This window comes from Mus caroli, unplaced genomic scaffold (assembly GCF_978045245.1).
Source record: "Mus caroli unplaced genomic scaffold, Mus_caroli_1 scaffold_1, whole genome shotgun sequence".
Lineage (NCBI taxonomy): Eukaryota > Metazoa > Chordata > Mammalia > Rodentia > Muridae > Mus > Mus caroli.
In genome coordinates, this window is record NW_028227256.1 from 10062391 (window position 1) to 10077348 (window position 14958).

Genomic DNA, 14958 nt, shown 5'->3' on the forward strand with positions numbered 1-14958 from the left:
TTTCTCTTTCCTTCCTTCTTGTCCTCTCTCTCTCTCTCTCTCTCTCTCTCTCCCTCTTCCTCTCCCTCTCTCTCTCTCTCTCTCTCTCCCTCTCCCTCTTCCTCTCCCTCTCTCTCTCTCTCTCTCTCCCTCTCCCTCTCCGTCTCCCTCTCTCTCTCTCTCTTCATCAATCACTCATTAAGAAAATGCTCCACAGGCTTGCCCACAGCCCGACATTATGGAAGTGTTTTCTCAGCTGAGGTTCCCTCCTCTCTGATGACTTTAGTTTGTGTGAAGTTGATATAAAACTAGCCAAGACAGGGCTGGAGCAGTGGCTCAGCGGTTAGGAGCACTGACTGCTCTTCCAGAGGTTCTGAGTTCATTTCCCAGCAACCATATGGTGGCTGAAAACCATCTGTAATGAGATCTAATGCTACTTTCTGGTACTCAATGGTGTATCGTATACATAAAATAAATAAATAGATTTTTTTGTGTGTGTGTTTTTTTTGAGACAGGGTTTCTCTGTATAGCCCTGGCTGTCCTGGAACTCACTCTGTAGACCAGGCTGGCCTCGAACTCAGAAATCCGCCTGCCTCTGCCTCCCAAGTGCTGGGATTAAAGGTGTGTGCCACCACGCCCGGCTCTGTCTTGTCTTGAAAAACAAAACAAAAACAAAAAGAGCAGTGTAGTTTGGGGGGCTCTGGATGGGAGGTATCCCATATTTGGTACTGGGATATTCATTTAATAACGCCTGTCTTCTTGGGGAAGCACTTTATACCCATGCAAAGCCCCTGTGTTCAAACTTTTTATATTTTAATTGGCATACAAAACAGTAGCTTTCCATAAGGGGCTTTGTTTTTTCATATATTCTTGGGCTTTTCTGTCTTTATTCTTATCTCAGTATTGCAAATTGAAGATATCAGGCAAAGGCAAAGGCATGGGTGATGAACCGATCCCAGTCCTTGGCTGCCACTCTGTCCCCATCCCATGCTGATAAACAAGACAGTTATTAAAAAGCCGACACAGCCATGTTTATAAACCTCGAGCTGAACATGCAGTACCGCTTGCCGTGCGGATGCCAGTCTCTTACACGTTTGCATTTCCAGAGCAATTAGTCTGCCACTTTTTGACATCTGATCAATTTTCTGATAATTAAAGTTTAAGAGGAATGGCTCTTTGTGCTCAAGCTGTACGAAATAGCAAATGGATGAATTTCCCTTGTCACCAAAGCTCCTATCACTAAAACTTCTAATCAACTGGTAAGGATTTTCATGGAAATAGGACATAGTTATGCATACTTGTAATCCCAGCATTTAGAACTCTCTCTCTCTCTCTCTCTCTCTCTCACACACACACACACACACACACACACACACACACACACACATTTTACTGTAAGAGTCAGAGGCTGAGGAAATTTGCTGTGAAACTGTGTCTCCTACTAACATCAGAGGCTTCATTCATAAGGTCTCAGCAACACAATTGTATGAGCTGAACAAGTACAATACACATGCCAACGTGACCTGGGAAAATTTCACAAGGCCTCAACCCTACACAAAGAACCACAGGCAGCAAGAAATGCTAAGAGAGGAAAACAACCTTCAGGGAAGAGCACACTAGTTGGTTATCCAACACCCAAAGGTCAGCCCTGAACACTTACATTCAAGTAACATTATACAGACTGAACAGATTATATTTAGGAATGTATAACCATATGCATATAACAACAATGCAAATGCTTTTTCAGAGCTGGCCTTGAAATCACTATGTAGCCAAGGCTAACCTTGAACTCTTCTTCCTCATTCCTGCACTTCCCAAGTGTTTAATCAAAAATAGAAGCCATGAATTTGATACAGAGCAAGGAGGAACGTTATGCAAGTGTTTTGAGGAAGGAATGGGAAGGGGAAAGTGGTGTATTTATATTATAATCTCAAAAATAAGAGAAATACTAAAGGTTTTTGTTTTACACAGAAATTATTATAAATGGGTATCTCCATTTGTATTTTCTAGAGCATCTCCCTGTTTTAGGGAGTCTCATACATGTGCTGAAAACAAAATATGCCTGCTAGTTAAGGAAGCAATTTTGACCATTCAGAGGAAAGGAAACATGAACGCTAAAGCTGCCCGCTGCAGGCCTTGGAGAATCTCACAGGGTCTCCATAGCCGCTGCCGGCCCCCCACCCCCACCCCGCTTGCCAGGACTGCTCCTTCATCATCTGTTTTCCAATCAGGGAAGGAGCCTGTGGAAGCAGCAGCCTGAGGACTCCTTGTAGAAGTACTCTCACTCCCTGGCAGACTCTGTTTTGTCCGTGACTCCCTCTGAGTTCACACATCTGGGCACCCTCACAGCTACCCAGCATGGCTACTCACCACTCTGTCAGACAGTTTATGTTAGGAACCTATCTTAGAAACTTTTTTTCTTTTTTCTTTTTTCTTTTTTTTTTTTAATATGGAACGCTTCACGAATTTGCGTGTCATCCTTGCGCAGGGGCCATGCTAATCTTCTCTGTATCGTTCCAATTTTAGTATATGTGCTGCCGAAGCGAGCACAGAAACTTTTTTTCTTTCCTTTCCCTTCCCTTCCCTTCCCTTCCCTTCCCTTCCCTTCCCTTCCCTTCCCTTCCCTTCCCTTCCCTTCCCTTCCCTTCCCTTCCCTTTCTCTTTTCTTTTCTTTTCTTTTCTTTCCTGATTTGGAATGATAGGATACCCGAGGCCTGCCACTGGGCAGTTTTTGATAAGAGCTAGGTCTCAAACAAGCTCAGATAGAGCCTAACCTAGAACAGGTTTTGATATAAACTTACCCCCTACTAAATGATACTGGATACATAAACTTGCCCGATGAAATGACACACAATTTAGAACTTTGGGAATTGTCTCTAGGATCACACTGCTGTGCTCCCAAGACACAGCTTCACTCGCCTCTGTGTTGATACAAGAGAACTTGGGACTCTGCGAGACCCTGGCCTTTTACGTCACTGTAGTTGGGCTCACACAGGGACCCCCCTCAGTGCCATCTTCTCAGCCTGCCACAGCTAAAGGACTTCAGAGAAGACATGGGTCGAGCCTACAACCTTGAGAAGCGTGCTCACCAGAGAAGATCCCCCCTCGTGGGACCCTGCAGCTGCATTTCTGCCCAAACCACTGTTCTAAGATGGGAGACATGTCTGTTTAACTCTTATGTTAGTATGATATTATAAAGAATGTTTGTGTGAATAAATGAATATATTAGAAAGGTAAGACTTGTGTGTGAAGAACAAGCCTGCCTCCATTTTTTACTTAAAAGCCATCTTTTTTTTTTTTTTTTTTTTTTTTCTGAGACAGGGTTTCTCTGTGTAGCCCTGAAACTCTGTAAACCAGGCTGGCCTCGAACTCTTAAAAGCCATCTTATAGTAAAGGCAAATTAGGCTCATTCTTGTTTATGGTTGATCTGGGCTATGCCCCACCTACCTGTAAGCAGAACTACAGAGGATTCTGTACTGCCTGTTCCGGGAATGGCGAGCAAGTCTTTGTTTCAGGGCAGACTAACTTGTCATGCTGAGGTTCTGCTCCTGGAACCCCGCCTATTTTGCCTGCTCCCCCTCCCCCGCCCCAATTTGGAAACCTCCTACCCCTGAGCTATAAAAACCGTGTCTTCCTCACATCCAATGCTAACTTCTAGAACCCCACCTTAGGGAGAAAGCACCCTGTGTACCCTAGTAAAAAAAAGCTTGCTTTAATTAATTGTTTGCTTTAATTAATTTGGCAGATGATCTTTCTCCTCCCTTCTCTGGGATTAACCTGTACACATCCTAACTGTGTGCACCCTGCAGCCCATTGTCTTGCTTCCTGAAGCATAGGTCATCCCTTTCTGCCCACTCAAGGAAGTTTATTTGAGTCAGGCATGTGGGGCAGGCCTGTAATCCCAGCACCACAGAGGCTGGCGTTAGAAGATCAAGAGAGTCTTAAGCCAGTCTGGGCTATAGATGAAACTATGTCTCAAAACAAACAAACAAACAAACAAACAAACACAGAAAACAAAAGCAAAAACCAAAACAACCAACTATCAATCGGGAGCACCCTCAGGCGAGGGACTCTGGTATTCACAACACTTGTTCTAATTTTTTGAAGGGACTGGGATTTTCTTTGTTTGTTTTTGTATGAGACAGGGTCTGTCTGTAATTCTATCTGGCCTGGAAGTCAATATATAGACCAGGCTGGGCTCAAACTCACTGAGATGCATCTGCCCCAGCTTTAAAGATGTGTGCCATCACACCCAGCTTTTTTATTTTATTTTATATTTTTTGAGATAGGATCTCACTAGGAAGGCTCTTGGGGATGTCCGGTGTTGGGAGACTGAGAGCAGAGCTCTGTTATCCTGGCTGTCCTGGAGCTTGCTGTGTAGATGAGGATGACTTCAAACTCAGAAATGCCCTGCTTCCACCTCCCAAGGGCTGGGATTAAGTCACCACTGCCCGCCCGCCCATGGATTTGCCTCAGCCTGCAGCAGAAGGACAGGTTGAAAGGATACAAAACTAGAGATAAAGCGAACAGCTAGCGGTGACAGCCATACTGTGGAACTGAGAGTGAAATAAGAAAAAAAAAAAGGAAACTTGTGAGAGCTGATCAGAGAGACAGAAAGATTCAAGAGGGCAAATGGACAGACGAAGGCTGACTAAGAAGGAGGTGGGTGACAAGTCACAGGATCCCAGACTCCACTTTACACAGCATTGATGCAGCTGGAAGCTATGAGAAGTTGGTTCTGGCAGTACAGTCCTGTAAGTCCATCCCCTCCGGGTGCTGGAGCAAGGAGGATAGCAAGTCAAAAGCAATCTAGGCTGCAGAGCAAGCGAGTTTGAGACAGGCGAGAACAACTTAAGAAACCAGCTCTTAAAGTCAAAAGCAGAAAGAAGGCCTAGCCTGAGATCAGCTCTGGCTTTAGTCAAGCCCCAGTAGGGCAGCAACAACAACAAAGGCTTAAGGGGGAGGTGACTAAATTTTAACCCTTTCAGAAGGAGAAAGAGGAAATGTCTACAGGGCACACAGTAGTTACACAGGAGAAGTGTCAGCAGGGTTTCCAAAGCTCAGGAAAGAGATTTGCTTTGAGGTTATCAGTGATGATGTGGGAGCTGAGAACTGACCTGGATCCTCTGCAAGAACATCTCTTGCACAGAGCCATCACTTCAGGTCACACACTGCTTTTTAAATCTTTTTTAAGATTGTTTTATGCATATGTGTATTTTGCCTGCATGTTGTCTGTGCATTATGTGTGTCTGGTACCCACTGAAGCAGCTAGAAAAAGAATGTTGGATCCCTGGAACTAGGGTTACAGACAGTTGTGAGGTAATATTTAGGTACTGGGTCCTGGACCCTCAACATTGAACTCCAGTCCTCTGGAAGATCAGTCACTGCTCTTACCTGCTTTCCAATCACCCTTCTCCCAGTTATTAGGGTCTTAATACAGCACCGGCTTAGCCTCAAAACAGCTGGGTAGTGTGAATAGCTTTGAACTCCTGATCCTCCTGCCTTTGCCACCCAAGAACTGGGTTTTAGGGGTGTGTGGTACCACCCCTGGTTGACTATAGTTTTGCAAGACATTTTACTGTTTCTTTAGTCTAGCAACCCTTTATACATCTTATCTACTTATTTTTGGAGTTTTTCCAGCTAAGCTGGGATATTTAGTTACATTGAGTAAATTCCTAAATTGACAGATCATTCTCATTCACATTTTAATGAGATTTTGTAACACCCACCCTGCACCCACTCTAAGGTTTCTCTGTGTAGCCCTGGCTGTCCTGGAACTCAGTCCCCATTGTAACCAGGGATCCACCTGGCTCTGCCTCCCAAGGGCTGGGATTAAAGGCATACACCACCATATCTCAAAATATTTAGTATACTAGAGGTTCTCAGGCAATCAAAGTGTTATTGGAAGAGAAAAAATAAAAATTCTAATGTTTACTCCTTCCACCACTTCACACAGATGCTGTGCTGGAAGAGAAGAACGGGGAGATAAGAAAAAGGCTCTCCACACACACACACACACACACACACACACACACACACACACACACGAAACACTGGGATGTTCATAACGAGGATTCCGTGTCTGACTGGTTCCTAGACCCAATGGGCTGGTGTTTAGGACCCTTTGGGTAGCCTCCAACCCAGCACACTGCTTTGCTGATGGCTGTGTTATTGTAAGATCAGAACAGTTTCAATGGCCGTGCCCTAGTCTGTCTCCAGTCCCAGATATCGAAGTCACATATAACACAATAACTTATTTGTTGTCCAGGCTTCTTCTCTTTCACATCATCCCAATCACATTCCTGAGAAGTATCTTAAGAAGCAGTATGTGGGGACAGATGCTGGGGTTGGCCTTATAGCATGATGGATCTGAATAAATACGCATTGTGTGTAAAGTCCCAGTGTAGCCTGAGTCTGGAAGCAGGAAGCTGAGCTTTCACTGATTGACCAACTACTCACTTATTTATTGCATGCATGTCAAAATCTCTGTAGCCCTTAATGACAACTGCAGATTATCCTAAGGAACTCATTTCTGCAGAACCTGGCAAGGACTGTATTTGTTATCCATAAGTATAGTTTCATTGACATTTAGTCTAGGGCAAGCAAATGAGCCAATGAAGTGATTTATACATTCATTCAGCCTATTCCCTGATAGGAAGCTGAGCGATGCGCTGTGGCCATTGGGGCTGATTTATACCAGAAAAGTGCAGGAAAGAAAATGGAGGTTCTCTATGTCGCTCAGCCTCTCCCAGCTCCTGCTACTATATAACAGGCATCCTTTTCCTTTAATTACCTTCTTCATGGCCTGAGAGCTTTGATGACTTGATTAAGTCTTGCGGTGCAGTTCCAGTCCCTACCCATCTGATTAATTAGCCCAAACCTTATTAACTTCCTAATTCTGATCAATAAGGTACTGGTGCTAAACTGTGCAAGGACAAACTAAGGAGGCAATTTTATTTCAAGACAGAGTCCCTCTGGTGTTTGTCTTTTATCTTACTTTTAAACTTCCACCATATTCGGTCTGGTGAGGCCTAGGTCATTATGTGGGGGTGGCACACTCTTTCTGACAACTGCTTCTCCCACCACAACTCTTCTACCTCATGATATGGATTGGGGTTAATTTGCTCTTATCCAAAGATAGATGCTGGTGGGGGTGAGGAGGACTGCCATTGCTAAGCAAAACCCGTAACAGCATGCATTCAAAGGCCAGCTGAGATCTTGCTCAAAACAAACAAATAAATAAATAAGTAAATTCTAATACTCACATTTTTGTTTGTCTCCAGACACCCACGTAGAATGAAGTTCTCCGGCACTGAGAGATTGTCAATATTCTAGACCTGACCTCTCCAATGGAGCTACGTTAAATTCAAACTAGAATGGCGGTGCACTCCCTTCATCCCAGCACCTGGTAGGCCGAGTCAGGTGGAACTCTACAAGTTTGAGGCTAGCCTGATCTACATAATGAGTTCTAGGCCAGTCAGAGCAATATGGTGAAAACCTGCCTCAAAATTAAAAAATTTTTTAAAAGTTGGGACATGGTGATATGTGCCTATAACCCTGGCAACCAGGATACGGGAGCCGAAGGACCAGGGATTTAAAATGATCGGTGATACATAGCAAGTAGTTCAAGGCTGGCCTGGAGTAGCTGAAACCTTGTCTAAATACAAGGAAATAAATTTGATGAACAGTGGTGATGTGTGCCTTTAGTCCCATTACTCAGTCCCAGAAGGCAGAGGCAGCCTGATCTACAATGTGAGTTCCAGGACAGCCAAGGCTTCAAAGAGAAACCCTGTCTTGAAAGAACAAAACAAAGCAAAACAAAAAAGTAAATAAATTTGAAATGGGGTATATATTTTATATTTTCAGCCCATCTAAATTGAGACTAGCCACATTTCTGAAACTCCAGTTACTGGCTATCATATTAGGCAGACAGCTCCTGCTCAGGGCCTCAATCTGTCTTGAGTTTGTATCTGAGTCCCCGGGCCTCACCAGAGCCTCTGATGCAGGCTAAGTTTATTCAAGAGAACTTTGAACTTCTGCATACTGTGTTTGGGGTTCTGCCTTGAGAGCCTGCCTGAAATGACTTCTACCTATCTGCCCAGCTCACAACACTTGAACAATGTGCCACCTCCATCCACTTAATCGAGGACTTAATATCAGTTGTATCTCTGTCACATTTGAAGTGATTCCAGCTCTGACCATCTAATTTTCCCCTAGACTATGTTGTTCTCTGTGGTTTCATCAAATGAGTAAAAAATATGTGTGAAAGTATATGAAAAAACTGGGATTTTTTTTCCTGGGGAGAGGTAAAAAACCAGTCTTTACTGAGTTTGGCTCGCAACAGAAATTAGCTTCATTTTACAGTTAGCGTATCATAGTCAGCTTCTGCGTCAACAAATGGATTCCTGTGCCCAGAGACCAGTAAAGCGTTGTCTTCCCTGGGGAGTCTGCACAGCCTCTGCTTTAGGACATTAATGGATGTTCTAAGCAGCCCATGTTTTCTAAAGCAATGACAGCTCAAGGTCACTCTCCGAAGATGAGCTGTGTTCGATATGGTGACTACAGAAAGCTGTGTGTGCCGCACAAACATTTCTGATGGTGCCCATCATTCAAATCACTTCGTTTCTAATACTAACTGTAGTAGGAAATTTTATCCTAAGAGGCATTTTGAAAAGCAACAAATCAATTTCTAGTAAGAAGCCTTTTGTGGGAGTTAGCGTGAGTATTCAGACAGCACCCAGGGTTTGTTCAGAAAGCTAGAAAATTAAAGTACCCGTGTCTTTCTTTATTTTATTAAATAAAAAAGTTAGCTTGGCAACGATCGTGCACACCTTTACACCCAGCACGTGGGAGGCAGGCAAGCATATATTTGTGAGTTCGAGGCCAGCCTGGTTTACAGAGTTCCAGGACAGCCAAAACTACATAGAGAAACCCTTTCTTGAAAAACAATTAAAGCCGGGCGTGGTGGCGCACGCCTTTAATCCCAGCACTCGGGAGGCAGAGGCAGGCGGATTTCTGAGTTCCAGGCCAGCCTGGTCTACAAAGTGAGTTCCAGGACAGCCAGGGCTACACAGAGAAACCCTGACTCGAAAAAACAAAACAAACAAACAAAAAAAGAAAAACAATTAAAAAAAAAAAGGTTAAAGTGGTGTGTCTTCTCAAAAATTAGGCCCCAAATCAAACTTTAAAAATTATCATCTGCCTCCTACCATCAAATGTGTAAGGTAGGGTGTGGTAGCTCACGTCTTTAACCAAGCACTCCAGAGGTTGATAGACAAGGATTCCAAAGTCAGAGGCCAGGCAGTCTGGGTTACACAGCAAGCTTTAGGCCAGCTGGGACTATAAAGACTTTGACCTCTGTCTCCAAGGAAGGGAGAGAGGGAGGGAGGGAAGAAGGGAGAGAGGGAAGAGAAAGGGGAAGGGGAAAGAGAGGGGAGGGGGAAGAAACAAAAGAAAGAAAGGAGAGCAGGGGAGAGAGAGAGAGAGGACAAGAGAGAAATCAGCAAAGCAGCCAAATTTCTGAACAAAATTCATTTTGTTTCTTGTTTAGCCAAATTATTTTTATATGTTTGGTCTAGGGAAATGAATTGATCAATAAGGCTAAGGCTGAAGGATGCATATATTTCATCATGGAGGTTGTGGTTTTTTTTCTAAAATAAAAGGGAAAATAAGTGAAAAATGTACAATTTAAATTTGGAATTTAAATGTGGTAAAGCCAGGCATAGTGGAAGCACGTTTTATCCTAGATCTCCTGTTAGTTTGAGGCCAGCCTGTTCTACTATATAGTTCCAGGATATCCAGGGCTATGTAGAGAGACCCTGTCTGAAAACCCTAAATAAATATGTACTTTAGTCACAGTAAATTATAGACAGCATCTCCTAGATACTATAGAAGGCTCCACCACTGAGCAACATCTCCAGACCCATTGCACTATGGGAGCATGACAACTATACTAACAGAAATAAGTCACTATACACAATAGAATTAATTGTGGGCTGGAGATGTAGCTCAGTTGGTAGAGCACTTACCTAGCATTCAGGAAGCTTTGGTTTGGTCCTCAGAACCCACACTGGGTGTAGTAACCTGTACCTGTAGTCCCAGAACTCACTCAGGAAATGGAGGCCTTTCTATTCTGATATATAGAGAATTTGAGGTTGGTCTGAGGAACATGAGACCCTACCTCCAAATAATAGCAATAATATAATAGAAATCAATCTCTATGTAACTTGGAAATGCGAAACTGGTTTTATTCCTCTTTAAAGCTTGAACTAGTAAGTACGGATGGATTTGGGGGTCCTTTTTAACATTTATCTTGATTTTTTGTATGTCTGCCTGCACATAAATTTGTGTAGCACATGCATGGCTCATGCCTGAGGAGGTCCCCTGGGAGGATCGTTACAGACATGGTGAGCTGTGTGTGGATGCTGGGAACCAAACCCAGGTCCTCCGCAGGAACAGCAAGGGCCTGTAACCACACAGAGCCTTCTCTCCGGCCCAGATTTTGGGTTACTTAAATTTTGAGGGTGGAGTGGGGATTGGTCACAGCCTTTCACACATGTGAGGCAACCCTTTGACCACTGAGTTACCCCAGGCTAACAGAATCCTTTTACCTTGTTTTCCAATAAACTGCTGGCAAGTAGGGGATAGGGACATGGCTCAGCTGTCAACACTAACATCCTCGAGAGACAGAGACAGAGACAGAGACAGAGACAGAGACAGAGACAGAGACAGAGACAGAGACAGAGACAGAGACAGAGACAGAGACAGAGAGAGGCTGGAATAGGCTGCTCACGAGCACAATTATTAATCTATGCATGTCACTCACTGTCTAGACACTATTACTCTAAGCTCTGTCTGCAGCCACTAAGCCTAGCTTTGCTTGACCTATGACTAGGCAAACTTTTATCATTGGAAGAATGAGAAGAACATGAAAACTGGATATAATATTTTTGAAACTATTTGATAGCCTTTTCAAGTAAGTGTGTGTGTGTGTGTGTGTGTGTGTGCGCGCGCGCGCACCCACCCACCTATACATGCGGTAGCAGGTGCCCTAGGAGGTCAGAATAAAATGTCAGTTCCCCTAGAGCTGGGGCTATATCTACTAGGGGATCAGGCTTAGGGTAAGTGGTAACAAAACCAATTCCAAGCCAGTGTGTGGCCCATGTGGAGACTACGGAAGGAGACTACGACTAGTTGGACGCCAGCCTAGAATAGTGATCCTACCCAACAAGGAAAAGGAAACCCGGAGAAGAAAAAAATAAAAGCCCATCTCCAAATGCTGCTGGTGGTCTGTAGTGCACCATCGTGCTCTAGTAACTCAGACCTGTGGGGCAATCCTGCCAAATTCGCTCCGAGGAGCTTCTCTCTGAAGTCTGCCCTTGTTCCTGGAAAAACCGCTCCACCCACACTTTCCAGTTCAAGGTCCAGGCATAGAGCAGCCCCCCCCCCCCCCCCCGGAGCTCGGTTGGATAGAGCTGGCCTGCTTTCTGGGGTGGCATGGAGGCTGTGTGGGCTGTGTTTCAAAGCAAATCTGGGTGTTTCAGGACGCGTGGTGAACAGAGAGGGAAGATGCCAGTGATTTGCGTGAGCTGCTGATGTGGCGAGGTCTACACAGCGCATGCTAACCTGAAGCAGGGAGCTTCAGCTCTCAAATGAGAAAAAAGAAGTCAGAGGGTAGCTTTGGAAGAAAGTCCGGTGCCTTCACTGCTGGGGCGTGTGTGTGTGTGTGTGTGTGTGTGTGTGTGTGTGTGTGTCTCGGGGTGAGGATCTCTGGCCACACCCTACGCTTAGTGGTCCGGCCCTGGGTATCCCTGCGAACTGAGCGGTGAGAACACCAGCTCTTGTTGCTTTTGTTTCCTACTGCAAAGAACTCTCAAAAGGCAGCTTCCCCCACTTACCCCCTCCCTATCCCCCGCCACAAATTAGTACCCACTCGACTCAGGAAACTATATTGGAATGGGAGAGAAACCAGGCGGGTAAATCACAAACACCCACCTTGACTGCCCTTGAGCTGAGTGAGCACTGTGATTCTGTCTACACACAGATGGGCTCCGGTCTTCAGCCTCACCTTCTTGAGGTCCATTTACGATCTGGGAATGTAAAGCCATCCGGGTGTAAGCAAATGTTCTCATAGATGTTTAGAAGAGCTTTTTGTGATATTCAAAACTGGAAGCTAACGAAGTGACGAACAGGCAGGGATTTTAAATCGCTTTAATACTTCGTGAAACCTATTTGACAAATATGAAGGGATTTTATGGGGAGAATGCTAACAAAGAAAGGCAGACTTGTCTGTCATTGTCTCTAATCCTTTCTACTTGATAGGCTGAGGGGCGCGGAGGAACTAAATTTACAAGTTCTGGGCCAGCCTGGGCAACGTGAGCAATCCGGTGGGGCGGAGAAGAAACAGAAAATGGTCACTATATATCAAACACGGAGGGCGTTTACAAGTTTTGTTTTAAAGAATGTAAATAAAAAATTTTAAGTAAAATAAGAAGAATTAGAACTGGGTATGGAAGCACACACTTTTAATTCCAAAGCCCAGGAAACAAGGTGATTAGCGGAAAAGTTCTAAGCCAGCCTGGGCTACATACTGATTTCCTGACCCACCTCCGAAACATAACGGTGGCTCTTAAAAGCAAAGGGGAAGGGGAAGCTCCGGTAAGCACGGCATAAAGTCCGCATCACATACCCGATAATCTCAGCACGCTACTACAAACAACCGGGTTTCAGACCTGTCCCAAAACACCCAGGGAGCGGCGGGAAAAACCGGGTAGTTCCCGTAAGATTTTGCAGCGTCCCAGCTCTCTGGCTTGGTGGAGGTAGAACTCAGGAGCTGCAGGGAGAGAGCTGTTTCTCTCGCTGCAAGGAGCGCAGCTGGTCCGTTAGCCCAGGGCCTGGCATCTGCCCTTCTCCAAGCCGCCCTTCTTCAGGCTGCCCACGGAGGCCGGTGCGTGCTCTAAAGTGCGTTGAATTTGGGAATCGATCAGAAACTACAAGGCCAATTAAATGTCCTCCGACTTAGAGCTCTGATGAGGCCTGAAAGGTTCCAAATGGCCCCTTCGTCCCTAGGGGGCTTATCCATGGTGACCTTTCTTGTCCCCTATCCAGAAATCTTCCATGGCTCTAGAGAGGGCAACACAGCTGCCTCTTACCTGCAAGCCTGAGGCTTGTGGTGAGGTACGTTCTTGGAGCCCACACACTGGATAATTCCCACTGAAGACCAGAAAACTAAAGAAAACTACGATGACTGTAGGCGCCCAGAACCCAGCTCTGAGAGGATGTTCTGACCATTTGCTGTCAGGAAGTCACGGTGTACTGTCCTGCACCCCTGAACTGGGACACTCTGTAATTCTGTCCCATCTGCTTGTTTGAAGACTGCTAATGACCAGGAAGAAAATCAAACAGACAAAACCACCCACAGTTCCTGAGTTTCTCATTCAAATGCCCTCAGCTTCTTCCTGCCTGCAAATTTCTAGGAAACCAAAGAGCATGGCGTGGTGGCATATACCTTTACGTATTTACTTACTTGCTTTGGAGGGAAGACAGGATCTCACCTGGAACTCACTGTTGATCTTGCCGGCTTCGAACTCCACCCACCTCTGCCTCTCAAGTGCAGGAAACTTAGCTAGTTGTAGCAGCTCACACTCATAATCCCCAGCATTTCAGAGACTGAGGCAGGAGGATCAGGGTGAGTCCTAGTGGGAGTCTTCTACTTAAAGGGAGGTGGGTGGGAGGGGGACAGGGAATGAAAAATGATGTGTTTTTTTCCTAAGAACATACTTAGAAAAAAATCTTAGTGTACTCTTAAGTAAATATCAAGTGCTTTACATGACATGGATAATTTGAATCTGTTGGGAATGAGAAAAAATTCCACTCTATCATAGCAGGTAAGCCCATTTCTGTCCATCAGCTTCTTGGACATTTTTTTTGTTTGTTTGTTTTGTTTTGTTTTGTTTTTGGTTTTTAGAGACAGGGTTTCTCTGTAGTCCTGGCTGTCCTGGAACTCACTCTGTAGACTGGCATCAAACTCAGAAATCTGCCTGCCTCTGCCTCCCAAGTGCTGGGATTAAAGGCATGTGCCACCACTGCCTGGCTTCTTGGCCATTTGTAAGCCAGTCGTTAATTGAATTAACACTAAACCCAGGGAATGCTGGTGGCAGCGTTAAGCACAAATTCACTAATATGTACAGTAGCCAAATTCATAGACTTTCCTTGGGTGTTCTAAAGAGTGCAGCTTTTCAGTCACATCAGAACGTGGAGACAGGCTGGGCCAAGCGCTGGTGATGAGGCCTGGATTGGGTGTGTGGGTGAGAGGCTGAGACCCATTTGCTTTAGCAAAGATTGCTATCGAATGAAACCTTTTATCATATAAACGTATGATCCCATGTGGTTACGAGCCCAGAGCTACCTCAGAAGAGCCCTTTCACCCCCACCTCCATGGCTCTTAGGGAATCGATTACAGGTACCATGTCATCGGTGGTTATCAACTCTCCAAGAAGAAAGGTGCAGCTGAAATGAAAACTGACAGGTAGCCACTTAGAGAGGGGCTAGGGTAAACACTGAAAACCAGGGGAGTGCCCAGGCCTCAGAGTACAGGCTTGGAGGAAAAGGACCTAGGAGCCCCAGCTATGCACTCTTTTTGGGACCACAGAACTCAGTGGCTTTGTGCACATCTACATTTACGTGTCACATTAAATAAATATTCAGAACCATTCTTAAGGTTCATGCAGATGGCTAGAGAAATGGCTTGGCTGTTAAGAGTGCTCGCTGTACTTGTAGAGGGCTGGAGTTTGATTCCCAGCATCCGTATCAGGCGGCTCAGAAACCACCTGTAACTCCAGCGCCAGGGGATCCAAGGCCCTCCTTTGAGCTCTTGGTCACATCCTATGCATACACACACCGCTACACACATACACATAAGTCAAAATGACAAAGATAAACTTTACAAGTCATAGAATAAAGAAGCAGAAGCCAGAGGTT

General features: G+C 45.0%; 1 non-coding gene across 1 annotated transcript; it reads right to left on the reverse strand.

Moving 5' to 3' along the window:
• Window positions 1–2422: 2422 nt before the first annotated feature.
• LOC147006002 (U6 spliceosomal RNA) lies at window positions 2423–2529 on the reverse strand. The gene has a single exon (XR_015048940.1). It is a non-coding gene; the product is annotated as a U6 spliceosomal RNA (small nuclear RNA).
• Window positions 2530–14958: the final 12429 nt, after the last annotated feature.